The 13,484-nt window shown below is 35.9% G+C and overlaps 1 protein-coding gene across 5 annotated transcripts in view; it reads left to right on the plus strand.

Annotated features, from left to right (window-relative positions):
• Positions 1–13,484, plus strand: part of LOC129905198 (nitric oxide synthase) — an 822,682-nt gene that overhangs the window by 774,475 nt on the left and 34,723 nt on the right. The window lies entirely within an intron of this gene.

Consider the following 13,484-nt stretch of genomic DNA (forward strand, 5'->3'; position numbering starts at 1 on the left):
AGTACTTGTGGTATTTAAAGGGTTTTTAAAAGAGCATTTTAAGGTGTTAACATAGTGCTTAAGGAAATGGTCAAAGAGATAAAAACTCTTTGTAATGGACCAAACAATTTTTGTTTTCCTTTATACAAACTTCATCGACAGCTTCTGCAACGATGCAAAATTGGTAGTGATTTTAAGGGAGATTTTCATATAAGTAATCAAATCACTAAAATACAAAAACAAATCATTTAGTGCTGCACACATTAGACTTGTATATGTTTATAATATAGGTTTCTTTTGATTTTCTGAAAAAAAATTTCGGGGGGGGTTAAACACCCAAAACCCATCCCCCCTAAATACGGCTATGCTAACCTCGTGAGCTTAGTAAGTCTACAGCCGTTTCTCCGAATATTGCCTATTCTTACCCAGCTCTACATTTATGTCTATAACTTTTTTCACACAGCGAATTGAAGTTTGTAGCCATACAAACAATTGATGTACGCAAAAATACCTTTTCAATGATATATGACTCATCGTTATTGGTCTTAGGGCCAAAATTACCATTGTAATTAAAATATATAAAAATGTAGCTTTTGACGCTTTAATTTTTCAAAAAATAACCCTGCCATATTTTTAATGGAGTTTTAAATTTAAAGTTTCCATTAAAACTAAAGACTTTAACTAAAGCAGAGTAAATTAAATGAATTTTTAATGATGGAAACTTAAAGACGTCAATAGATTAACAAAGCTTTTAACTAAAACGACAAATTTCAAAATTTAATGGAGGCTCAATAAATTGGCCCTAAGAGTTCTTAACTCACTCTTAATAGGAGTTTTGAGGAATTTGTTAAGCTGAATATGAATGAAAATTTATAATTATATGGTAAGTTGAGAGAGGGAATGAATGTTTTGTGGGTTTTCACTTTTTTGTCTCAGCCGGTTTTTTTTCGGTTTTTCGGTTTTTTTGTAAAAACCGGTTTAAACCACGAGGACAAAAAAACCGAAAAAAACCGGTTGACCGAAGCTAAAAAATCGAAACCGGTTTAAACCGGCCGGTTTTTCCCATCCCTACTTCAGACCATATTGACCGTAGACCTTGAATTTCTTCAAATTCAAAGAATTTTTCAAATTATTTATCAAGACCAACTTCAAGAGTATTGGCTACGCACGATGTTTTCCTTGTAGTACCTATTGTATTTCGATTTGTATATTCCAGATACAATCCATCCTAATGCAGTTTGTTGTAATGATGGAAGACCCTCTCCAAGTTTTATCTGACCTGATTCTAATAAATCGAAAAAAGCTTCAGCCCCTAACAATAAATCAATTTGTGACGGTTGATTAAAATTCTCATCAGCAAGCTCTAAATTAGAAGGTAGATTCCAACTGCTTACATTGAGAGATGCTTCAGGCTGATACCCAGTGATGGAAGGTGCAACTAAAAACTCGAGAGAAATTTCAAAGTTGCTATATCGTGGTGGGGGTAATGCCGTGATTTAAACGTCTGGCACTAATTTTTGTTTTATCAATGGGTAGTGGTAATTTCTTAAGAGGTACCACCAGACGGTTATTCATCTTGCAAAAAATAATATTCTGACTTTTGTATGAAAAGCGCTATTTCGGGACTCTTCAAGGACGTCTGGTGGGGGTAATGCCGTGATTTAAACGTCTGGCACTAATTTTTGTTTTATCAATGGGTAGTGGTAATTTCTTTAGAGGTACTACCAGACGGTTATACATCTTGCAAAAAATAATATTCTGACTTTTGTATGAAAACCGCTATTTCGCTACTCTTCAAGGACGTCTGGTGGGGGTTATGCCATGATCTAAACGTCTGGCACTAATTTATTTTCTATCAATGCACACAGGTAAATTTTCCCAAAAACATGGCCAAAATTATTTTTTGTGTTTATTCAATTTATTATTGCATGATTATATCAAAATAAGATAATTTCCATAAAATTCACCATTTTTAAGTAAATTTACACGAAAATTCACAAAAAAGAAGTAAAAAATGAAAAAAGGTCGTTTTTTTTACTCTACGCCATAGGGTTTCTTTCATTTGACATTTAATAATACAATATTTATACATTCAATAGATTGAAAAAAACAGTTGAACAGTCGTTATTATAAATAAATAAATAATGCAGGCATAGATAACAACTATATATGTACATAAATAAACATGAGTGTGAGTTTGTATGTGTGTATATCATTCAATGACTTGTGAGTTGTGAAACTGTAACTATAAGTCTGCTTGCTCGATCTCTGGTTCTATTAGAAACTGAAGTATTTCAGAGGGAAACGCATTTTTTGTTTTAGGATTTAGTTTTCTCAAACCACTTATTAATGGGTCAGAAGAGACCAAGAGATTATAAAACACATCTTCCATATTTTGCTGCCTCGAAAATTTTCTTGGGAAACTTTCTCGAAACGCTTTATATCTTTGTTTCGTGATGCTTGGGCTTCTTCGCCGAGCTGTCCAGTGAATGAATGAATTTTATTGAGGCTTAAGTTTGGATACATATGGTTATTATGAAACTAAGTTAATTTTCCTTCAACAACTATTGAAAGTGCTTCTTCTGCTGTATATGGAATAATTTTCTGGTCAATTTTTTCCAAAGCTTTTGATATTTTTCAGCACGTGAAGGAGTTGAAAATATTATATTTTTCAGGACTCTTCAAGGACGTCTGGTGGGGGTAATGCCGTGATTTAAACGTCTGGCACTAATTTTTGTTTTATCAATGGGTAGTGGTAATTTCTTAAGAGGTACCACCAGACGGCTATACATCTTGCAAAAAATAATATTCTGACTTTTGTATGAAAATCGCTATTTCGCGACTCTTTAAGGACGTCTGGTGGGGGTAATGCCGTGGTTAAAACGTATGGCACCAATTTATTTTTTATCTGGAGGTAGTGGTAATTTTTCAAGAGCTACCACCAGACGCATATAAATCTTGGAAAAAATAATTTTCTGACTTTTGTATGAAAATCGCTATTTCGCGAATCTTCAAGGACGTCTGGCAAGGGTAATGCCGCGAATAAAACGTCTAGGACCGAACTTTTTGCAATCAAGGTATCGCCCTTTATCGGCTCTATATGAATTTAAGTGGTTATATACTGGACACAAAAATCAAAAATAATGCATTTAAATAAAACAACCATTGTTCCAAGTTCTAGATTTTTGGATTCCACCTTCCACTTTAATTTCTGTTGAAGAAGATGGACGTATTCATTTGACCATCTTTGCCAAAAATGCTGTTGAATATGCTGAATCTGACGAAATTTGTCTAATCTTGAGATATTATGATCAGTTATGTCAGGTTCTGGAAGCGATGTCAACGGAGCACCAATTAAAAAATGACCGGGAGTCAATGCCTGCATGTCATTAAAATCTGAGGAGTTAGGTGTAAGTGGGCGTGAATTCAAGATAGACTCAATTTGAATCACAACTGTGGAAAGCTCTTCATAAGTTAAAGACGCTTCTCCTAAATATTTTAACAACAATGTTTTTGCGGATTTAACAGCGGCCTCCCAGAGGCCTCCGAAATGGGGAGAACGTGGTGGAATGTGTTTCCAGTTAATACCCATTTTTGAACAATTTGAATTAATTGATGATTGAGTTTCAGACGAATCAAGAAAATCTTTTAATTGGTTTCTTGCCTCTACAAAGTTTGTGGCTTTGTCACAGAATATAGTATGGCATACACCTCGTCTTCCTACAAATCGTTTCAAGCAGTTAATAAATGATTCAGTTGTAAGGTTGCATACAACTTCAATATGAATAGCTTTTGTTGAAAAGCATACAAATACTGCAAGATACGATTTTGTTGGAGTTTTCCCTCGAATATTATAATGTGTTCGTATTGGCCCACAAAAGTGCACCCCTGAATAATAGAATGGGCGAGAGGGTACGATTCTTTCCTTAGGTAGATTACCCATTAATTGATTTATGGATCTGGGTTTCGCACGGAAACATTGGATGCATTTAGAAAGTACCTTTTGTGTTTCTCTTCCTACACTCAAAATCCAAAATTGTTGCCGAGAGATAGATACAAGTGTTCTATGGGAAACGTCTGTAGATGTTCTTTATGTAAGTGATCTAAAAGTAATGTGGTAACTATATTATTTTTTGGGAGTAATATTTGATTTTTTGCTTGGGAAGGAATTTCAGCATTTTTTAGTCTTCCACCCACATGTATTAACATTGTTGTTTTATCAAAATATTGGCTTAACGAAATTATGCTAGAGGTATTGCGGAGAGGTTTCCCTGCCTGAAGTGCTTTATACTCTTCGGTAAAAACACTTAATTGAACAATCCTCCACAACAAATGCGTTCCTTTCTGGATTTCTTCCGCGGTTAAAGAACCAGTTCTTCTGTTTCCTTTGCAGCGAAAATTAAAATTCATCATGAATCTATAGCAATGTGCAAAAATTTTCTGCAGTGTAAAAAACGAGTTTTTATGGTTGATTGTATTTATTATATCATTTTGGATTGACATATTTAGCACTGTCTTTGGCCTTCGTTGCCCAGAGATTTCTTCTGGAATCGAATACTCCATTTGTATACTTGAAGTTTGTCTTAAAAACTCAGGGCCATTGAACCAAATGGTTGATCTTACAAGATTACGCATTCCTAACCCACGCGATATAAGTTCTGCTGGATTTAATACTCCCTTTACATAATTCCAATGATTCAAATCTGATTTCGATTGGATTTTTGCTACACGATTTGATATTTATGTCTCCCAAGTATTGGAAGGTGCCTTTACCCATGTTAAAACTGTTGCAGAGTATCTGTAATAACTGACTGATGTGATCGTCCTACTGATTATTGGAATGATTTTTTGCACTAATTCCACCATTAGGACAGCTGCCTGAAGCTCTAACCGAGCTATAGTTGTCGCCTTTAAGGGAACGACACGAGATTTTGAACATAACAATAGAACAAAAACTTTCCCTTCATTATCAATAGATTTTTTCACTACTATCGGAAAATGCAAGCACTTCTAATTTCGTAGCTGAGTCTATTAAGATAAGGCGTGTGATATTAATTTTAACTAGTTTACCCACTTATATGTAAGCCTGTTCTTGAGGCAGATTCTCATCCCACAATATCTTAGATTTCCAAAGTTCTTGTAGAAATATTCTTCCTAGTAATATTACTGGGCCTATCAATCCCAAGGGATCGAAGAATTTTCCCAAGTCGGCAAGAACGCGGCGTTTGGCAATCTTTAAATCATTGGGTGCTTTGTACTTGTAGCAAAATTTGAATGTGTCTTCAGTTGGGTCCCAAACCAAACCAAGGGTTTTAATGACCTCCGACTGATAGATTGTTAACATTCTTTCTCGATCTTCCATTGGAATATTTTCTAGAATACGTGGATCATTTGAACAAAATTTGGTTAAATTAAAATTTCCTTGACTTAATAATTTTATTGTTTCATTGAGAAGCAACTTGGCTTCCTCAAGAGAATCGGCTCCTGTTAGGCAGTCATCCACATAGATATTTTTTGTAATAATTTTTGATGCATTAGGATATATCTATATGTTGAAAATCATCTGCTAATTTGACCAAACATCTTGTAGATAAATAAGAGGCAGACGCCATTCCATACGTAACTGTGTTGAGCTGGTATGTTCTTAATGTGCTCTTAGAATCTGGCCTCCATAAAATGTGCTGATATGCTCTACCCTTTGGATGAATGAGTATTTGACGATACATTTTGCTAATATCACCAGTGAATACATATTTATGTAATCTGAAATTGGCTATAACTGAAAATGAATCTGATTGGACTGTTGGACCAACCATGAGGGTGTCATTAAGTGAATACCCAGATGTCGTCTTTGCAGAAGCATCGAAAACCACCCTGAGCTTTGTTGATGAGCTCTCGGGTTTAATTACACAATGGTGTGGAAGAAAATAATTTGACTTTGGTATGTCAAGCTCTTGAATTGCAGTCATATGACCAAGACGCTCATATTCCTAGTTTTCTAGTTTTTTTCTAGTTTTCTTTCTAATGAATAAAAACGCTTCTTTGCAATTTCTTTTGAACCTCCTAATTTTTGGTTTGGGTGTTTCTTAAAAGGAAGTCGTACTATGTATGTACTGACCCTGGCGTGTTGTTTCCACGTTATCATTAAAATGTTTTTTACATTTAAATTCTTCTTCACTGTAGACCTTTGATCCAACTTCAAAATTTTCACTTTCCCACAGTGATTGGACCATTTATCTAGTGTTCTCAGACTAGGTTTTGACACTGAATGACAATGAGAATTTTGGGAAGAATCTACAGCGCTTCCTGCTAAAACCCATCCTAACCTAGTATTCCGCAATAGAGGAAGATTGTTTGAGATTTTAAATTCTCCTGGCAAAAGAAGCTCGAAGAATAACTCTGCTCCAATTAATAAGTCTATGCGGTTGGAACTAATTGTATTAGGGTCAGCAAGAAGAATGAAGAATATTGGAGGGCAATTGCAAAGTTTGTATGTCCAGAGATGCAGTTGCCATATAATCACTTATTTTTGGCATTATACTGGTCTCAATAATTCTTTTATATGATGAAGTTCTGGATTCTAAATGAACATTTATTACGAAATTGGCCTGACTTTCCCTGCCTCCAATTCCGCTAATCGGAATGTCCTTTCTTCGTTTTATGTTCCCTAACTGCTGGGCTGCTAGGGATGTTGTAATAAAACGTAATTGAGATCCCGAGTCTAACATAGCACGACAAGGAATACGCGTTCCTTTTGAACTCACGACGTTCACAATCACCGTGGCGAGATATACCTCGCGACCCTTTAATACGACCCCTAGAGAATTGTTATTATGGGACCCTGAAGGAAACTCATCCACCCGACCAATACTATTATCACACTTACCGGATGCTGTGTTTTTTTTATTTGGATAGTGTAGTAAATTGTTGTGTTTCCCGTTGCAAAAGTTGCATCTACGTTGCTGCTGACACGACGGGAAACGATGTCCTTGCAAACAGTTGGTGCAAAGTTGAAGCTTCCGCACCTGCTGATTGCGATCCTCAACTGAAAGATTAATAATTTTTTTACAATTAAAGATCTTATGATTATTAATTTTACAATATGGATAATTTGAAACTTCCCTATTTTCAGATGCGGTGGTTACAGCTTTCTTCCTTTCATCCGGTTTCACCGTCTCCAGGGCTTGGAACCTGCATTCGATAAATTCCAGTAGCTGGGTTAGAGTTGGTGTTATTCTTGGTGCTTGTAGGGATTTCTCGAAAAGCATTCGGGTTTCCTTGTCCATTTTTTCCAGCAATAGATGTACAACTAATGGGTCCCATCCACTGGTGTCATAGCCGAGATTGTTGATGGCTTGAATGACTTCCTTTGTTGTATCATGCAGCCTCTTGGGACTTCTGACAGTGTCTACGATGGTATTTGATTGGAACAATCGGCTTAACTGAGCGGATAACAGCAACCGCTTGTTGTTGAACCTGTCAACTAGAGTGTTCCAAGCCAATTCATAATTGTCATCAGTTTCATGGAAATGTTAAATCAGGTTTTGGGCATCTCCAGTAAGATTTGTCTTCAAAAAGTATAATTTATGAGCCGGTGCAATTGGTTGGTTGTGCACCATTTGTTTGTGTAGATCGAAGAACTGCGGCAAATTAAGATAGCTTCCATCGAATTTGGGTACCTCAATTTTTGGAAGCTTATTTGTTGTTCCTCGTCCTTGATTGATTTGAACTGATATTTCGGCTGGCAATGTATTTGTTGGTAGCCAGGTGATCCTCAAAACTAATTCATCCTGGAGTTCAAAGTAAAGCTTCTATAGCTGCATCGCCTCCAAGTCGTCTAAGCGCCGTTGTTACTTCATTCCAATTGGTCATAAGAGTTTTGGTTTTTTGGTTAAATTGCTGCGGTAAAGTTTCCCGCAATTTCAATGGGCACTTATTAAGACCTCCTTGAAATATTTTGCAGGGTAATCGGAATTTGCTATCCGTAGTCATCCTGTTGACTTTTACACTGGTGTCATCTGTTAAAGTGGGCTTTATTGTCAGCCCTGGTGGTATGTTAAATTTGGAAATTGCTGCGGTAACTCCCTCTGAATGCCCTGCTGGGGGCTTAACGGCTGCTGGTCCTACGAGGGTTCCTTTTAAATGCTCTGACTGAGGATGGACTGCTGCGGTCTCCTCTATAACCCCATCAGATTTTTCTTCTTCCGCTACTGCAAACCGCTTGATGATGTCATCTTTTATTTCATCATGATTTTTTTTTTACCCCATCGTAAAAACCTTTAGTGAAGTATTCGTGTTCAGTTACCTGCGGATAATTGTCTCTTATCTCGCTATCAACATTGTCGAATACTTCCTATAATTCATTTAATCTTTTCCACCGCGCATTTAAATAATCCAGGGTTTTCCTTCCTGGACCATCCTTTCCGTAATTGCGAGCAAGTGTACAGATTTCTTTTCCTACAGCTTCTTGCTGATTGGTAAGTTCCTCAATTTTAGCCACCATTTTAATTATTTTTTATATTGAATTGTTAGTAATTGAAATGAACTTCTTTTCTTTTTTTCTTTTTTAGTCTTCTTAACAACGACTCACTTCACTTCACAACACTGTTTCTTTTCTTTTCTTTTCTTTTCTTTTCTTTTCTTTTCTTTTCTTTTCTTTTCTTTTCTTTTCTTTTCTTTTCTTTTCTTTTCTTTTCTTTTCTTTTCTTTTCTTTTCTTTTCTTTTCTTTTCTTTTCTTTTCTTTTCTTTTCTTTTCTTTTCTTTTCTTTTCTTTTCTTTTCTTTCCTTTTCTTTTCTTTTCTTTTCTTTTCTTTTCTTTTCTTTTCTTTTCTTTTCTTTTCTTTTCTTTTCTTTTCTTTTATTTTCTTTTCTTTTCTTTTATTTTATTTTATTTTATTTTATTTTATTTTATTTTATTTATTTTATTTTATTTTATTTTATTTTATTTTATTTTATTAATTTACAGGCCACTAAACTCTTTTAGTAAGTCCTGTCATGGTCGCCAAATGTTCCTTAAACTTTAGACTTTTTATGTTAATGAAATACAAACACTTATATTTTCTTATTGAAGTTAATTATAATTTTATTTGAATAAGATGTGTACTTGAATGTGGTTGGACAGCGAGTGCCCATTATGCCGATCATTTAAAGGTACTTTGCCAAAAATGACAAGTCAGCATAATGAACACTCAGTGCGTGAGACTAAACATTGAACTTTTATTAAATGATCTTATTTCGTCTGGTCTCACGCAGAAGTAGGAGTTGGGTGGAAATATGTATGATATGGTAGGAAGGTAAAAATGGGTGATAGAATACAAAAAAATAAGTAGGTATACATAATTATACTTAAAAAGAACACTCAGTGGGAACTTGTGTTCGTCTTTTCGAAATGCATTCGATATTTAATTTTGATTTTGACGAATACAAATTTAAAATTTGAAAAAAAAAATACTTTTGGCCTTAATTAAAACTATTTACATAATTTTGTGGTCAATTAAGGATTTTCCAAAAAAGCTAAAATATCTTAAATCTAGACCACAAATTTGGTTCAAACTTTCAAGTTTTAAATTTAAAAGTAATTTTATTATAATGGTTTGTTATTTTTCCTGGGCATGAAGACCTTTATCTTGAAGCTTTTTTTAAACAAGACTTTCGAGTTTATTTTGAGTTTTGTTTTTAAATTGGGCAGGTTCAGAAACGTTTGGGACTAAATATTTAGGTTATTTCTCGGTCTCTGATTGGTCAACTGTCAAAAAAATCCTTCCAATTTAGGTAATTTTATTGGTAAGCTCACTGGAAAGTTAGACAAGAAAATTTTCCCTAAACATTTAGGAAAGTTTTTTTAGTCAACTTGGCAGCTGATTGTTTTTAATTACAGAATTACGGTAACAGAATTAAATTTATTTGTTTGAAAAACGAGTAAAAAGTGCATTATCGGTTAAAATTAATCTTTTTTTTTTTTTTAAGTTTAGTGAAATTTGGTGTCTGCCTCATGCGATCTGTAAAATTCCTAAGTAAGTTTCCGAAATATGACAATAATGAAATATACAATTTACTCAAATTTCCGTTCAGAAAATGACGTCCCTAATACTTCTTGAACGTGCCCATTTTTTATTAGTTTGAATATTTTGAAAACTCTTGAACAAAATCTCGAAGTTGTTGGCTTAAAAACCTTGTATTATGAGTTCTATTGATTGGATATTCAGGATTTATGTCTTTAGGCCGTGTGTGAATTGCGTTAAATAGTTAACACCGTGTAAAATTTTTGACCCTATTGAGGTGAATACAAAATTTTCAGCTGTTAAAAATTTATTGGTCTCTGGGACCTGGTTAAATTTGAGTTAAATTTTTTTCTGCAGATGGTTTTGTTTTGCTTTTTTTTTATTAAAAAGGAGTTTTATGGTAGAAAAGAGGCAGAGAAAAATATTAAACAATAAGCCATACAGCTGAAATTTTTTTGTTCACCTCAATAGTGTCAACAATTTTACACGGTGTTAACTATTTAACGCAATTCACACTGATTGATTGATTGATTGATATTTGGGGTATAGGATGTACTGCGACCTGTAAGATCTATTGTACCCCCCTATTAAGCTAAATGAGTTAGTACCTCATTTTATAGCTCCTCCTCTAACCTGATTCCTTTCATGAAATTGATTATTTGGGGTATTTTCAAAGAGTGCAATTTATCCTCTTCGACTTGGTTGCGACCCATGTGTTTAAATCTTTGGTGTATTAGTGCATTGCAACTACCCAGGATGTGGTCTGGTGTTTCTTCTTCTTCGCTACAGAATCTACATATTGCACTATTTACTAAACCCAAAATATGTAGGTGCCTTCTTAACTTACAGTGGCCAGTGAGGAGCCCAGTGATTAACCTGAGATTGTTCCTACTTAGACTAATACATGATTTGAAACGCTCTCGGTTGTAGTTCCCGAGGAGCATTTTCGATTGTCTCAGTTTTGGTAGTTCTGCCCAGTTTTTTGCTCTCCTGGACTCCTCGTCTAGTTTTATTTCATTTTTAATGACATTTTCTCCTATTCCGCAATACGGTTCGGGTCCCATTAGAGGGGAATTTGCTCCCGTTTTTGCTAAGGAGTCCGCCTCCTCGTTACCCTGGACACCAACGTGCCCAGGTACCCAGTGGAGAGTGACTTTGTTTATTTTGCCAAGTTCGTTAAGTTTTCCTATACACTCCAATACTAGCTTGGAGTTGATTTCGTAGGATTTAAGTGCTTTTAGGGCAGCTTGACTATCAGACATAATGGCAATATTTTTATTCCGGTGATTTAATTCGAGGTTTATTTCTGCACATTTTACAATGGCATTTACCTCAGCTTGAAAGATACTTGGGGATTGACCCATAGGTACGGAGAGTTTGGTACTAGGCCCAAAGACGCCTGCCCCTGTACCTTCCGCTGTTCTCGACCCGTCTGTGTACCATTTGATGGTATTTTCTTTAAAAGAGTAGTTGATAGATTCACCTACCCAATCTTTTTTACTACTGAGATGTATATTGTAGTTTTTCACAAAGTTATAATTTGTGACCATTGCATCTCTTGGAAAGTCAAGGAAGTTTTCTTCTGAGGATCTGGACAGGAATTCTCTTTCTCTGTTGCCTATGCATTTTCCAGCCCCAGTTCCTTCCTTGGCAAATCTCATGATAGCTCCCTTAGCAGCACTTTCAATGATAAGGTGAAGTGGAGTTAAATCAAGAATTACCTCCATTGCTGCTGTAGGGCATGTTCTCATAGCCCCGGTTATGCAGACACATGCGAGTCTTTGCACTTTATCTAGTGATTTCCTAGTTGTTGCAAGATCGGTTCTTTTGTGCCAAGCCACCGCACCATAGGTAATTATAGGTCTTACCATCATAGTGTACATCCATCTTAGGATGTATGGTTTGCAGCCCCATGAATTGCTTGCTAATCTTTTGCAAATCATTAAGGCTTTCGTAGCTTTACCAGTGGTTATTATTACGTGTTTGTTCCAGAGGAGTTTACTGTCTAGTGTGATACCTAGATACTTAACCTCCTTCTGTGTTTCTATTACTTCTCCAGCTAACCGTATAGGTTTCATACGTGGAAGAAGTCTTTTTTTTGGTAAATGGTATAATTGTTGTCTTGGTAGGATTGATGTTAAGTCCTGCCGATAGACACCATTTCCGAATGTTTTTCAATCCTCCTTGAATAATATCGCAAAGAGTTTCTTCAAACTTCCCGCTGGCTATTATTACTATATCATCGGCAAAACCGAGACATCGTATACCTAGGGAAGTTAGATTTTCTAGTAGTTCATCAACAACAATACTCCAAAGCAAGGGTGAAAGGACCCCCCCCTGAGGACAGCCTCTTGTTGTGATGATAGTTTGTACATTAAGACCTGCCCTTACCTCAGCTGTTCTTGTGCTCAGCATTTCATTGATCCATCTCACTACAGTGATAGGAACTTTTTTCCTTTCAAGAGCTTTGTTTACAGCGACATGTGAGGTGTTATCAAATGCTCCCTCTATGTCTAGAAAAGCACATAGGGCTGTTTCTTTTGCATCCAAAGCTCTTTGTATGGAATTTGTTAGCTCGTAAAGGGCAGTTTCCGTAGATTTTCCTGCCCTGTAAGCGTGCTGGCGATGGTTAAGTGGCATATTTATTAAAACTTCTGATCTAATGAAGTTATCTATTACTTTCTCCAAAGTCTTAAGTAGAAATGATGTCAGGCTAATTGGCCTGAATGACTTTGGATGGGTGGTATCTTTTTTCCCAGTTTTGGGAATAAAAATTACTTTAGCTCTTCTCCACAGGCTTGGTACATGCCCAATTGCCATGCTACTACGAAGTATGCTAATGATGTACGGCATCAGGTCTTCCGCCCCTTTTTGAAGTAAAGCAGGGAAGATACCATCGACACCTGGTGACTTAAAAGGTTGAAAGGTGTTTATCGCCCAGTCAATTCTTTTGCCTGAACAGATAGCTGCAGCTAACTTCCAGTCTGTTTTGTTAGGTTTGAAAGGTGTACTTTCTATAACATTTCCTGTCATTGGAAGCGAGCCTGGGAAGTGAGTGTTAAGTAACAGCGTCGACCTTTGTTCTTCATTTTCAGTAAAGCTACCATCATTGTATCTTAGCGCTAGCGACTTAATGGTTTTGTCTTTCGCTAGAGCCTTGTGTAGTCTCGCTGCAGCTGGAGTAGCGGTAATATTTTCACAAAAAGTCACAAAACTATTTCTTTTTGCTTTTCTGATTTCTTTGTTGTAACTTGTCAACTCTGCCGTATAACCTTCCCACTCCCCAGTTCTTTTTGCCTCATTGAACAGTTTACGAACCTTTGATCTTTGTTTCGACAGATTTTTGCTCCACCAAGGAGCATCTTTCTGACTTTTGATTGGTTTAATGGGACAACTGAGTTCAAATGCCTCATTGATTGCTCCACTAAACTCATTAACCATATGGTCAAGTTCAAGGTGACTTTTAGTCGTTCTAGCCGGACCGATTCTTTCAAGATTGATTT

Source organism: Episyrphus balteatus, chromosome 1 (assembly GCF_945859705.1).
Source record: "Episyrphus balteatus chromosome 1, idEpiBalt1.1, whole genome shotgun sequence".
NCBI lineage: Eukaryota > Metazoa > Arthropoda > Insecta > Diptera > Syrphidae > Episyrphus > Episyrphus balteatus.